The sequence below is a fragment of the Salmo trutta genome, unplaced genomic scaffold, assembly GCF_901001165.1.
Source record: "Salmo trutta unplaced genomic scaffold, fSalTru1.1, whole genome shotgun sequence".
In the NCBI taxonomy this organism is placed as follows: domain Eukaryota; kingdom Metazoa; phylum Chordata; class Actinopteri; order Salmoniformes; family Salmonidae; genus Salmo; species Salmo trutta.
In genome coordinates this window covers 54,761-66,535 of record NW_021822907.1, presented here as the reverse complement: position 1 = coordinate 66,535, position 11,775 = coordinate 54,761, and the positions used below count along the sequence as shown (strand labels likewise).

Below are 11,775 nucleotides of genomic sequence, written 5' to 3'. Positions count from 1 at the left end.
TGTGTCGCATTGTATGTCCTCCCCCCTGATTCAGTAGCAGGAAGGAGTTTTGAGGTGTTACGAGATCATAGACCTTTTTAGCTTCACAGAATAATAGTTTACTGAAAGCATGAATTCTTTACAGAATAACAGTTCAATGAAAGCATTAATACAACTTTGTTTGTTTGTTTGTTTGTTTGTACATATACCAGTAATAGGTTTCTCTATCATGTCTTTTACTTTTGTAGGATAAATGTTGTTTTAACTATATAGTATGTTTTCCTGGTTTTCTGTCTGTACGTCTGTCTGTGTGAGATGATTTATGTTAATAACGCTTTGTAAAGGAACAAAATAAATGGAGTTTGAAGAGAGTTTGTGTTCATGTTGACTTTTCCTGGAGAGAGACCCTCCTGGAGGTTTACACTCCAACCCTGTTCCTGGAGAGATACCCTCCTGTAGGTTTACACTCCAACCCTGTTCCTGGAGAGAGACCCTCCTGTAGGTTTACACTCTAACCCTGTTCCTGGAGAGATACCCTCCTGTAGGTTTTAACTCCAACCCTGTTCCTGGAGAGATACCCTCCTGGAGAGAGACCCTCCTGGAGGTTTTAATTCCAACCCTGTTCCTGGAGAGATGCCCTCCTGTAGGTTTAAACTCCAACCCTGTTCCTGGAGAGGTACCCTCCTGTAGGTTTATACTCCAACCCTGTTCCTGGAGAGATACCCTCCTGTAGGTTTTAACTCCAACCCTGTTCCTGGAGAGAGACCCTCCTGGAGGTTTTAACTCCAACCCTGTTCCTGGAGAGATACCCTCCTGGAGGTTTTAACTCCAACCCTGTTCCTGGAGAGATGCCCTCCTGTAGGTTTTAACTCCAACCCTGTTCCTGGAGAGAGACCCTCCTGGAGGTTTTAACTCCAACCCTGTTCCTGGAGAGATACCCCTCCTGGAGGTTTACACTCCAACCCTGTTCCTGGAGAGATGCCCCCCTCCTGGGGTACCCTCCTCCACCCTGTTCCTGTTAAACCTACAGGAGGGTTTCTCTCCAGGAACAGGGTTGGACAGCTCTGAAATGGACAATATAATACAGATTACTATCATTGTAGAAATATTACACTAGATGGGACTCACTGTGTAGAATTATTACACTAGATGGGACACACTGTGTAGAAATATTAAACTAGATAGGACTCACTGTGTAGAAATATTACACTAGATGGGACTCACTGTGTAGAAATATTACACTAGATGGGACTCACTGTGTAGATATACATTACACTAGATGGGACTCACTTTATAGAAATATTAAACTAGATGTGAATGACTTTATAGAAATATTAAACTAGATGGGAATCACTGTGTAGAAATATTAAACTAGATGGGATTCACTGTGTAGAAATATTACACTAGATGGGACTCACTGTGCTCATGTTGACCTTCTAGGTTTAATAATGGTTAAACACAAATAACGCATCATGAAGGTTAACTTAATGATTGTCTTTATAACCCAAAGGCTCTATAATGAGGATGGTTATAGTGTAATGTATTCACTAGGAACCTAAAGGCTCTATAATGAGGATGGTTATAGTGTAGTGTATTCACTAGGAACCTAAAGGCTGTATAATGAGGATGGCTATAGTGTAATGTATTCACTAGGAACCTAAAGGCTGTATAATGAGGATGGCTATAGTGTAATGTATTCACTAGGAACCTAAAGGCTCTATAATGAGGATGGCTATAGTGTAATGTATTCACTAGGAACCTAAAGGCTCTATAATGAGGATGGTTATAGTGTAATGTATTCACTAGGAACCTAAAGGCTGTATAATGAGGATGGTTATAGTGTAATGTATTCACTAGGAACCTAAAGGCTGTATAATGAGGATGGTTATAGTGTAATGTATTCACTAGGAACCTAAAGGCTCTATAATGAGGATGGTTATAGTGTAATGTATTCACTAGGAACCTGTAAAATGAGTTTGGTTATAGTGTAATGTATTCACTAGGAACCTAAAGGCTGTATAATGAGGATGGTTATAGTGTAATGTATTCACTAGGAACCTAAAGGCTGTATAATGAGGATGGTTATAGTGTAGTGTATTCACTAGGAACCTAAAGGCTCTATAATGAGGATGGTTATAGTGTATTCACTAGGAACCTAAAGGCTCTATAATGAGGATGGTTATAGTGTAGTGTATTCACTAGGAACCTAAAGGCTGTATAATGAGGATGGTTATAGTGTAATGTATTCACTAGGAACCTGTATAATTTACATTTACATTACATTTAAGTCATTTAGCAGACGCTCTTATCCAGAGCGACTTAATGAGGATGGCTATAGTGTAATGTATTCACTAGGAACCTAAAGGCTCTATAATGAGGATGGCTGTAGTGTAATGTATTCACTAGGAACCTAAAGGCTCTATAATGAGGATGGCTGTAGTGTAATGTATTCACTAGGAACCTAAAGGCTGTATAATGAGGATGGTTATAGTGTAATGTATTCACTAGGAACCTAAAGGCTGTATAATGAGGATGGTTATAGTGTAATGTATTCACTAGGAACCTAAAGGCTGTATAATGAGGATGGTTATAGTGTAATGTATTCACTAGGAACCTAAAGGCTGTATAATGAGGATGGTTATAGTGTAATGTATTCACTAGGAACCTAAAGGCTCTATAATGAGGATGGTTATAGTGTAATGTATTCACTAGGAACCTAAAGGCTCTATAATGAGGATGGTTATAGTGTAATGTATTCACTAGGAACCCAAAGGCTGTATAATGAGGATGGTTATAGTGTAATGTATTCACTAGGAACCTGTATAATGAGGATGGTTATAGTGTATTCACTAGGAACCTAAAGGCTCTATAATGAGGATGGTTAGAGTGTAGTGTATTCACTAGGAACCTAAAGGCTGTATAATGAGGATGGTTATAGTGTAGTGTATTCACTAGGAACCTGTATAATGAGGATGGCTGTAGTGTAATGTATTCACTAGGAACCTGTATAATGAGGATGGCTATAGTGTAATGTATTCACTAGGAACCTGTATAATGAGGATGGCTATAGTGTAATGTATTCACTAGGAACCTAAAGGCTCTATAATGAGGATGGCTATAGTGTAATGTATTCACTAGGAACCTGTATAATGAGGATGGCTATAGTGTAATGTATTCACTAGGAACCTAAAGGGGAGGGAACTTCCTGAATTTGTCCAATGGAAACTCTTGTTTTTTTGTTGCAAAACGGTATTTTTTTTCCCCCCGTTGTGAAATGTTTTTCTACGGTGTGCTCTAATGAACACATCTCAGTTGTTTTGTTCTGAGATCTCCTTGGTCTCACAGCAAGGGGTGAGGAGGGGGGGTGAGGTGAGGTGAGGGGAGGGGAGGAGGGGGGGTGAGGAGAGGTGAGGAGAGGAGAGGAGGGGGGGTGAGGAGAGGAGGGGGGATGGGAGGGCGGAGGGGTGAGGAGGGGGGGTGAGGAAGGGGGGTGAGGAGGGGAGGAGGGGTGAGGAGAGGAGAGATACAGGGGGGGTGAGGAGAGGAGAGGAGGGCGGGGGGGTGAGGAGAGGGGTGGGGGTGAGGAAGGGGGGGGAGGAGAGGAAGGGGGGTGAGGGGAGGAGGGGGTGAGGAGGGGGGTGAGGGGGGGGGTGAGGAAGGGGGGTGAGGAGAGGAGAGGAAGGGGGGTGAGGGGAGGAGGGGGTGAGGAAGGGGGGGTGAGGAGGAGGGGTGAGGGAGAGAACCTTAATGGAAGGGTGAGATGGTCATTTAGGGTGGGGTGGTGACTGCCCCCTCCCCCCCCAGCTGTGATAATGACTCCCACTGGTTTGGGGGGTAGAGGTGTGTGTGTGTGTGTGTGTGTGTGTGTGTGTGTGCGCTCCAGGGGCAGGGGGCACCAGCAGGAACAGACGCTACCTGTCACCTGCCTAAACATAAGAGATGATTCTCTACTCCCTCTCTCTCTCTCTCTCTCTCTCTCTCTCTCTCTCTCTCTCTCTCTCTCTCTCTCTCTCTCTCTCTCTCTCTCTCTCTGTCTCTCTCTCTCTGTCTCTCTCTGTCTCTCTCTGTCTCTCTCTGTCTCTCTCTGTTTCTCTTTACCCAATGAGTCTAAGTCTGATTCCAGCATGTTCCTGACACCAGTCCATTACTCTGTTATCCAGGCGGTGAAATCTGCAGGGTCACACATCAGGGAGGAAGGCAGAGCACATACACACCTGCTGTCACAGAAGACATTATGGCACAGCTGCAAAGAAGGGTCCTCTATCCACCTCTATGGGATTGTCTTTCTCTGTCCTCTACTCTCCTGTCCAGCCTGTAGCCCTCTATCCACCTCTATGGGCTGGTCTTTCTCTCTACTCTCCTGTCCAGCCCTCTATCCACCTCTATGGGCTGGTCTTTCTCTCTACTCTCCTGTCCAGCCTGTAGCCTTCTATCCACCTCTATGGGCTGGTCTTTCTGTGGCGTTAGGACTCAGTCACATGTCTTGCCCAATCAACCAATCCAGGCTCTTTACAGGTGAAACCAGTATGTTAAAAGCTGCTCATCAGACTGCATAGCTTTCACCTGATCAGTCAGTCATGTTTTCCCATAGGAGAAGAGAGGAGATCAGACTTAAATAGTCAACTAATGGAGGAAAGAAAAAAAACCTGTGTATTTGACAGCTATAGTTTAATCAAATGAAAACAGGTGGCCTCTTCATTCAGACAAACCGGTGAGCAGCTATTCACTTCCTCCTATGATGTAGCTCAGGCCTGGGTAACTCCAGTCCTCCAGGGCCTGATCGGTAGCGCAGGCCTGGGTAACTCCAGTCCTCCAGGGCCTGGTCGGTGTCCCACTTCCTCCTATGATGTAGCTCAGGCCTGGGTAACTCCAGTCCTCCAGGGCCTGATCGGTGTCCCACTTCCTCCTATGGTGTAGCGCAGGCCTGGGTAACTCCAGTCCTCCAGGGCCTGATCGGTGTCCCCATCCCCAGCAAACACAGCTGATTTAATCACGCTGTATTCTAAACTGAAGATCAGGGTTTAGGTGATTATTGGAGTCAGGTGTGTTAGCTGGGGGCAGAAGTGCCCAGGCCTGGTGTATTGTGTATTTGCAAAGTAGCCATCACGTTTAGGCCCAAGGCAACAGAAACTAAGGGGCTGGTTGAACCTCTTGTGTGTGTTTTTTAGTTTATTAGGATCTCTGTTAGCTGTTACACATTAAAATACAGGGGGGAGTACAGAACAGTTAAACAAGAACGACATAAAATGAAATTAAAAATATGTTTTCTTCCAGAGGATAGAGCGGGAGTTTGAAACAAGATGAGGGTTGTACTGGTCGTGGCTCTCGTCCTGCTGTACGTCTGTGAGTAAAACAACAGGACCCAAAGGATTCTGGTCCCAAAAAATATGATGCCCCAGCTAACAACAAAATGTTCCCACACCTTTAGAGATGGTTCCTCGTCCTGCTGTACGTCTGTGAGTAAAACAACGGGACCCATAGGACTCTGGTAGAAACAAAAATACGATGCCCCAGCTAACAACAAATGTTCCCACACCTTTAGAGATGGTTCCCTTAAGTCTCATTAGGTCATGTTTAAATATGAATGTTCCAGTGATGGGCAATAACTTTTTTCCAAGATACAGTATCATTCCCTTAATGTCAAACAGAACTTACCCATGTTCTCAGAATACAAGATATTGACGTTCTAGACATGTTACGTAACGTCTCTAGGAAGAGGGAACGGAACGCCCTGCTGCAACTCAACTCCCCGTGGAGTAAAAGAGGTAATGGATTGTAGGTGGAGGTATAGAGGTATGGGACTGTAGGTGGAGGTATAGAGGTATGGGACTGTAGGTGGAGGTAATGGATTGTAGGTGGAGGTATAGAGGTATGGGACTGTAGGTGGAGGTATGGGACTGTAGGTGGAGGTATAGAGGTATGGGACTGTAGGTGGAGGTATAGAGGTATGGGACCGTAGGTGGAGGTATAGAGGTATGGGACCGTAGGTGGAGGTATAGAGGTATGGGACCGTAGGTGGAGGTATAGAGGTATGGGACTGTAGGTGGAGGTATAGAGGTATGGGACTGTAGGTGGAGGTATAGAGGTATGGGACTGTAGGTGGAGGTATAGAGGTATGGGACTGTAGGTGGAGGTATAGAGGTATGGGACTGTAGGTGGAGGTATAGAGGTATGGGACTGTAGGTGGAGGTATAGAGGTATGGGACTGTAGGTGGAGGTATAGAGGTATGGGACTGTAGGTGGAGGTATAGAGGTATGGGACTGTAGGTGGAGGTATGGGACTGTAGGTGGAGGTATAGAGGTATGGGACTGTAGTGGAGGAGGTATAGAGGTATAGAGGTATGGGACTGTAGGTGGAGGTATAGAGGTATGGGACTGTAGGTGGAGGTATAGAGGTATGGGACTGTAGGTGGAGGTATGGAGGTATAGAGGTATGGGACTGTAGGTGGAGGTATAGAGGTATGGGACTGTAGGTGGAGGTATGGAGGTATAGAGGTATGGGACTGTAGGTGGAGGTATAGAGGTATGGGACTGTAGGTGGAGGTATAGAGGTATGGGACTATAGGTGGAGGTATAGAGGTATGGGACTGTAGGTGGAGGTATAGAGGTATGGGACTGTAGGTGGAGGTATAGGACTGTAGGTGGAGGTATAGAGGTATGGGACCGTAGTTGGAGGTACAGAGGTATGGGACTGTAGGTGGAGGTATAGAGGTATGGGACTGTAGGTGGAGGTATAGAGGTATGGGACTGTAGGGGAGGTATAGAGGTATGGGACTGTAGGTGGAGGTATAGAGGTATGGGATTGTAGGTGGAGGTATAGAGGTATGGGACTGTAGGTGGAGGTATGGGATTGTAGGTGAAGGTATAGAGGTATGGGATTGTAGGTGGAGGTATAGAGGTATGGGATTGTAGGTGGAGGTATAGAGGTATGGGACTGTAGGTGGAGGTATAGAGGTATGGGACTGTAGGTGGAGGTATAGAGGTATGGGACCGTAGTTGGAGGTACGGTATTACAGAGGGGTATAGGGTCTGGGACTGTAGGTGGAGGTTCTAGAGGTATGGGACTGTAGGTGGAGGTATAGAGGTATGGGACTGTAGGTGGAGGTATAGAGGTATGGGACTGTAGGTGGAGGTATAGAGGTATGGGACTGTAGGTGGAGGTATAGAGGTATGGGACTGTAGGTGGAGGTATAGAGGTTTTGGGACTGTAGGTGGGTAGGTATGGGGGACTGTAGGTTGGAGGTATAGAGGTATGGAACTGTAGGTGGAGGTATAGAGGTTATGGGACTGTAGGTGGAGGTATAGAGGTATGGGACTGTAGGTGGAGGTATAGAGGTATGGGACTGTAGGTGGAGGTATAGAGGTATGGGACTGTAGGTGGAGGTATAGAGGTATGGGACTGTAGGTGGAGGTATAGAGGTATGGGACTGTAGGTGCGAGTAAGGATGACAAAAGCAGAGAATTTACCGTTTACAGGGAATTTATTCCTTCACACGGTACATTTGGGGGGAAAGGGGCTGAACGGAACCAAAGGAGAGAAGGTAAATGTCAAAGCCCCTCCTCCTACCTTACCTGCCTACCCACTACTGACCTAACTAGCACCGCCTGGTGACCTACCCACTACTGACCTAACTAGCACCACCTGGTGACCTACCCACTACTGACCTAACTAGCACCGCCTGGTGACCTACCCACTACTTACCTAACTAGCACCGCCTGGTGACCTACCCACTACTGACCTAACTAGCACCGCCTGGTGACCTACCCACTACTGACCTAACTAGCACCGCCTGGTGACCTACCCACTACTGACCTAACTAGCACCGCCTGGTGACCTACCCACTACTGACCTAACTAGCACCGCCTGGTGACCTACCCACTACTGACCTAACTAGCACCGCCTGGTGACCTACCCACTACTGACCTAACTAGCACCACCTGGTGACCTACCCACTACTGACCTAACTAGCACCACCTGGTGACCTACCCACTACTGACCTAACTATCACCGCCTGGTGACCTACCCACTACTAACCTAACTTAGCACCACCTGGTGACCTACCCACTACTGACCTAACCTTTAGCACCACCTGGTGACCTACCCACTACTGACCTAACTAGCACCGCCTGGTGACCTACCCACTACTAACCTAACTTAGCACCACCTGGTGACCTACCCACTACTGACCTAACTAGCACCGCCTGGTGACCTACCCACTACTGACCTAACTAGCACCGCCTGGTGACCTACCCACTACTGACCTAACTTAGCACCACCTGTTGACCTACCCACTACTGACCTAACTTAGCACCACCTGGTGACCTACCCACTACTGACCTAACTAGCACCGCCTGGTGACCTACCCACTACTGACCTAACTAGCACCGCCTGGTGACCTACCCACTACTGACCTAACTTAGCACCACCTGGTGCACTAACCAAAATACAGGGGATGGTCCGCCCAGGTCTTACCTAGTGTGTGTATAGACAGTAAATACTACAGGTTAAGTATGCCCGCAGGCCTCTTGCCTAAGCACTCCCTAGGTGCCTCCCCCCCCCCCCCCCCCCCCCCCCCCCGGGACAAAAACAGAATAATACAAACAATGTCAATAATAAAAACAAAAACACTGTGTCCTATTGACACACGCAGGACATACTAATCAGCTCTCTAACAAAGGAACGCTGGCTTTTTCTAGCTGGAGAAGGAGTCTGTAACGGAATACAGCTGTATCCCTTGACGAGAGGGCGGGGTCAGATCTCCAATCGTTAATGTGGCTGACCAATCAGCTGCTTGGGGGGGGGAATTTCAGGAAGCCATTTCCTGAAACACACACACACATACAAAACCACAACACAGAAACTGGGGAACGTAACAACATGTTTCATGGGAATGTTGCAAGAATGTTCCGGTGTTTCAGTTTTTCGGAGGGTTAATTTACCCAGAACGTGGTTACCGGGGGAATGTTAACTCTCGGAGAACTGGACGCCGGAACATTCTTGCAACATTCCCACGGTAACCACGTTCTGGGTAAGTTTCTGTTTGACGTTAATGATGGAATCTGCGTTAGGGGGACATGGCGCCGGTTGTTATTATTGTAGCTGAGCAGAGGAGAACGGTCATAATGTGCGGTGTATATATAACTGGCTTTTCTGTCATGCCTGCGATGATGTCAGGGGGGGGAATAAAACTATGTTGGTGGTTAGCTTCTTTGTCGTTGTAAAATATCACAAACGGACTTGGCAGTTTTCATTTAATGAAGGATTCCAGTTTTTTTAAGGGAATATTCTCTTAACTTTTACGCCAAAACATGTTAAATAGGTTCTCAGAAGGTTGTAGAAGTGGTCCCAATTTTGTTTTCTTTCAGGTTTAGAAGAAGTGACCGCTAAATGCTAACTCCTGTCCGTATAAGCTGGTAGCGTAGCTAGCATACAGTAATCGGTGGTGGTAGTCAGTTCGTTTTTTAACTGTAATGCAGTTGATTGATTGACGATGAACATGTATTGGGAGTTGACATCCATACAAGCATTATACTCCGATTTATTTACCTCAACATAGTGTGAAATACACAAACAATAGGCTAAATAAAATGTAGGCTAATTTTGCTGAGGGGGCGAATGAGAAGGTCCTTTGTCAAGGACTCCCAACACCTCAACTACTGACTTGCCTATTTTAAATAAAGGTTAAATTAAAAAAATGTATAAAAAAAGTAAGGTATTTTCGTTTAGCCAGTTACTCGTAATTAGCTGGATGGCTATCACTACGAGTGGTGCTGTGTAGACCAATTTATTGGATACGTACGACTGCTCCTCGAAGCTCAACAAGTATAAACGCTTTGACTTCTGCGGAAATCCGTGTAGCCGCAGATGTTTGGGGGGGGGAAAACTAGACGCTCTAACATCAAGGAAACGTTCCCGGATGACGTCACAAACAGGTTCTTTCTACTAACAATTGTTAGCTGGGGCTTCAACAACTGATGTTTCCTCACGTTGTGCACTAACGAACATGTCCCATGTCCCCCTCTGTTGTTTTTAACCCTTCACCTCTCTCTCTCTCCTCCCTCAGGGCTTCAGAATGCCCACAGGTCTGACATCAACCAACAAGGAAGTGTTTGTGATCAGGTCAGTCTATAATGTACTGAAGAAGAAGAAAAAAACCATGATGCCTCCGATCGTGTTTGTGTACATGCACGTTGAAGACGGGGACCGTTTTTTTTTTTTTGTAGATGGCTGAAATATTCAAGACTAGAGAAAAGAAGTAACTCTCTCATTCTGTTCCTTTTCAGGTTCTTCCTCTGTCCATTTCCAGGCTCTTCTTCTCCCCTCTCTCTGTCTACTCCTGGCTGGTCTCTGTGATGGTTAAACTCCTCTTCTCCTCTCTGGCCCTCGTCCTGTCTTCTCTGTATTACACCGTCCTGATCCTGCTGGCCGGGCCCTGCTGTATCGTCACCTTGTCTCTGTCTGTGCTGTTGTACTGTCTCCATGTAGTTATCTATATGGTTCACCTGGTGTTGGTGTTCTGTGCTCTGGCAGTGCTCGCTATGACTCCACACAAAATGGCTGACGTCAATGGACCTAAAATGGCCGCCGGTGCCACTGCTAATGAACAAACGTTCTACGGCCAACTGAAACTGCAGCTCCAGGACTCGGACAGATCTGGGATCAGGCTGGTAAAGGCTTCACAGCAAGGCTGAGGGCATAGTGTTAAGTCTGAAATACAGTTGATCAGTGTTTTTTTTTTTTGTATTTGTTTAATTAAAGAATAAATTCCCTTCCCTGCTTCATGATTGTGTAGGTATATCCCTTCCTTTTATCCTTTAGTCTGTTTGGGCAACTTGAGTCTCCCTCATCTAGTAAAGTGAATGTGTACACAATGGCTACTTAGACTAGTCTCTCTCTCCTCATTCTTCACCCCCATCCAATTATCTCTGTTCTTACTCCTCTGCAGAGATATTATCTCTGTTCTTACTCCTCTGAAGAGAGAGATATTATCTCTGTTCTTACTCCTCTGCAGAGAGATATTATCTCTGTTCTTACTCCTCTGAAGAGAGAGAGAGATATTATCTCTGTTCTTACTCCTCTGCACAGAGATATTATCTCTGGTCTTACTCCTCTGCACAGAGATATTATCTCTGGTCTTACTCCTCTGCACAGAGATATTATCTCTGGTCTTACTCCTCTGCACAGAGATATTATCTCTGGTCTTACTCCTCTGCACAGAGAGAGAGAGAGAGAGAGAGAGATCTCTGTTCTTACTCCTCTGCAAAGAGATATTATCTCTGTTCTTACTCCTCTGCAGAGAGAGAGAGATCTCTGTTCTTACTCCTCTGCACAGAGAGAGAGATATTATCTCTGTTCTTACTCCTCTGCACAGAGAGAGAGATATTATCTATGTTCTTACTCCTCTGCAGAGAGAGAGAGATATTATCTCTGTTCTTACTCCTCTGCAGAGAGAGAGATATTATCTCTGTTCTTACTCCTCTGCAGAGAGAGAGAGATATTATCTCTGTTCTTACTCCTCTGACGAGAGAGAGAGAGATTATCTCTGTTCTTACTCCTTTGTAGAGAGAGATATTATCTTTGTTCTGAGAGAGAGATTTGTGTATAATGTTGTTCTGTTTTCCAACTCAAGGACCTCCAAATATACACACCTGCTTCCGGAACCGGCCAATAAAGAGACGAAGGCAGCGTTCAGACATGTAGGCCGATTCTCAATGTTTTTTACTAATTGGTCTTTTGACCAATCATATCAGCTCTGAAAAATATCTGATGTGATTGGTCAAAAGACCAATTAGTGG

The 11,775-nt window shown here is 45.7% G+C and overlaps 1 long non-coding RNA gene across 1 annotated transcript; it reads right to left on the bottom strand.

Annotated features, from left to right (window-relative positions):
- Positions 1-1,037: 1,037 nt before the first annotated feature.
- Positions 1,038-3,121, bottom strand: LOC115186315 (uncharacterized). Its single transcript, XR_003875682.1, has 3 exons — positions 2,594-3,121; positions 2,135-2,236; positions 1,038-1,942 (listed from the first exon to the last, which is right to left on the bottom strand). It is a non-coding gene; the product is annotated as an uncharacterized LOC115186315 (long non-coding RNA).
- Positions 3,122-11,775: the final 8,654 nt, after the last annotated feature.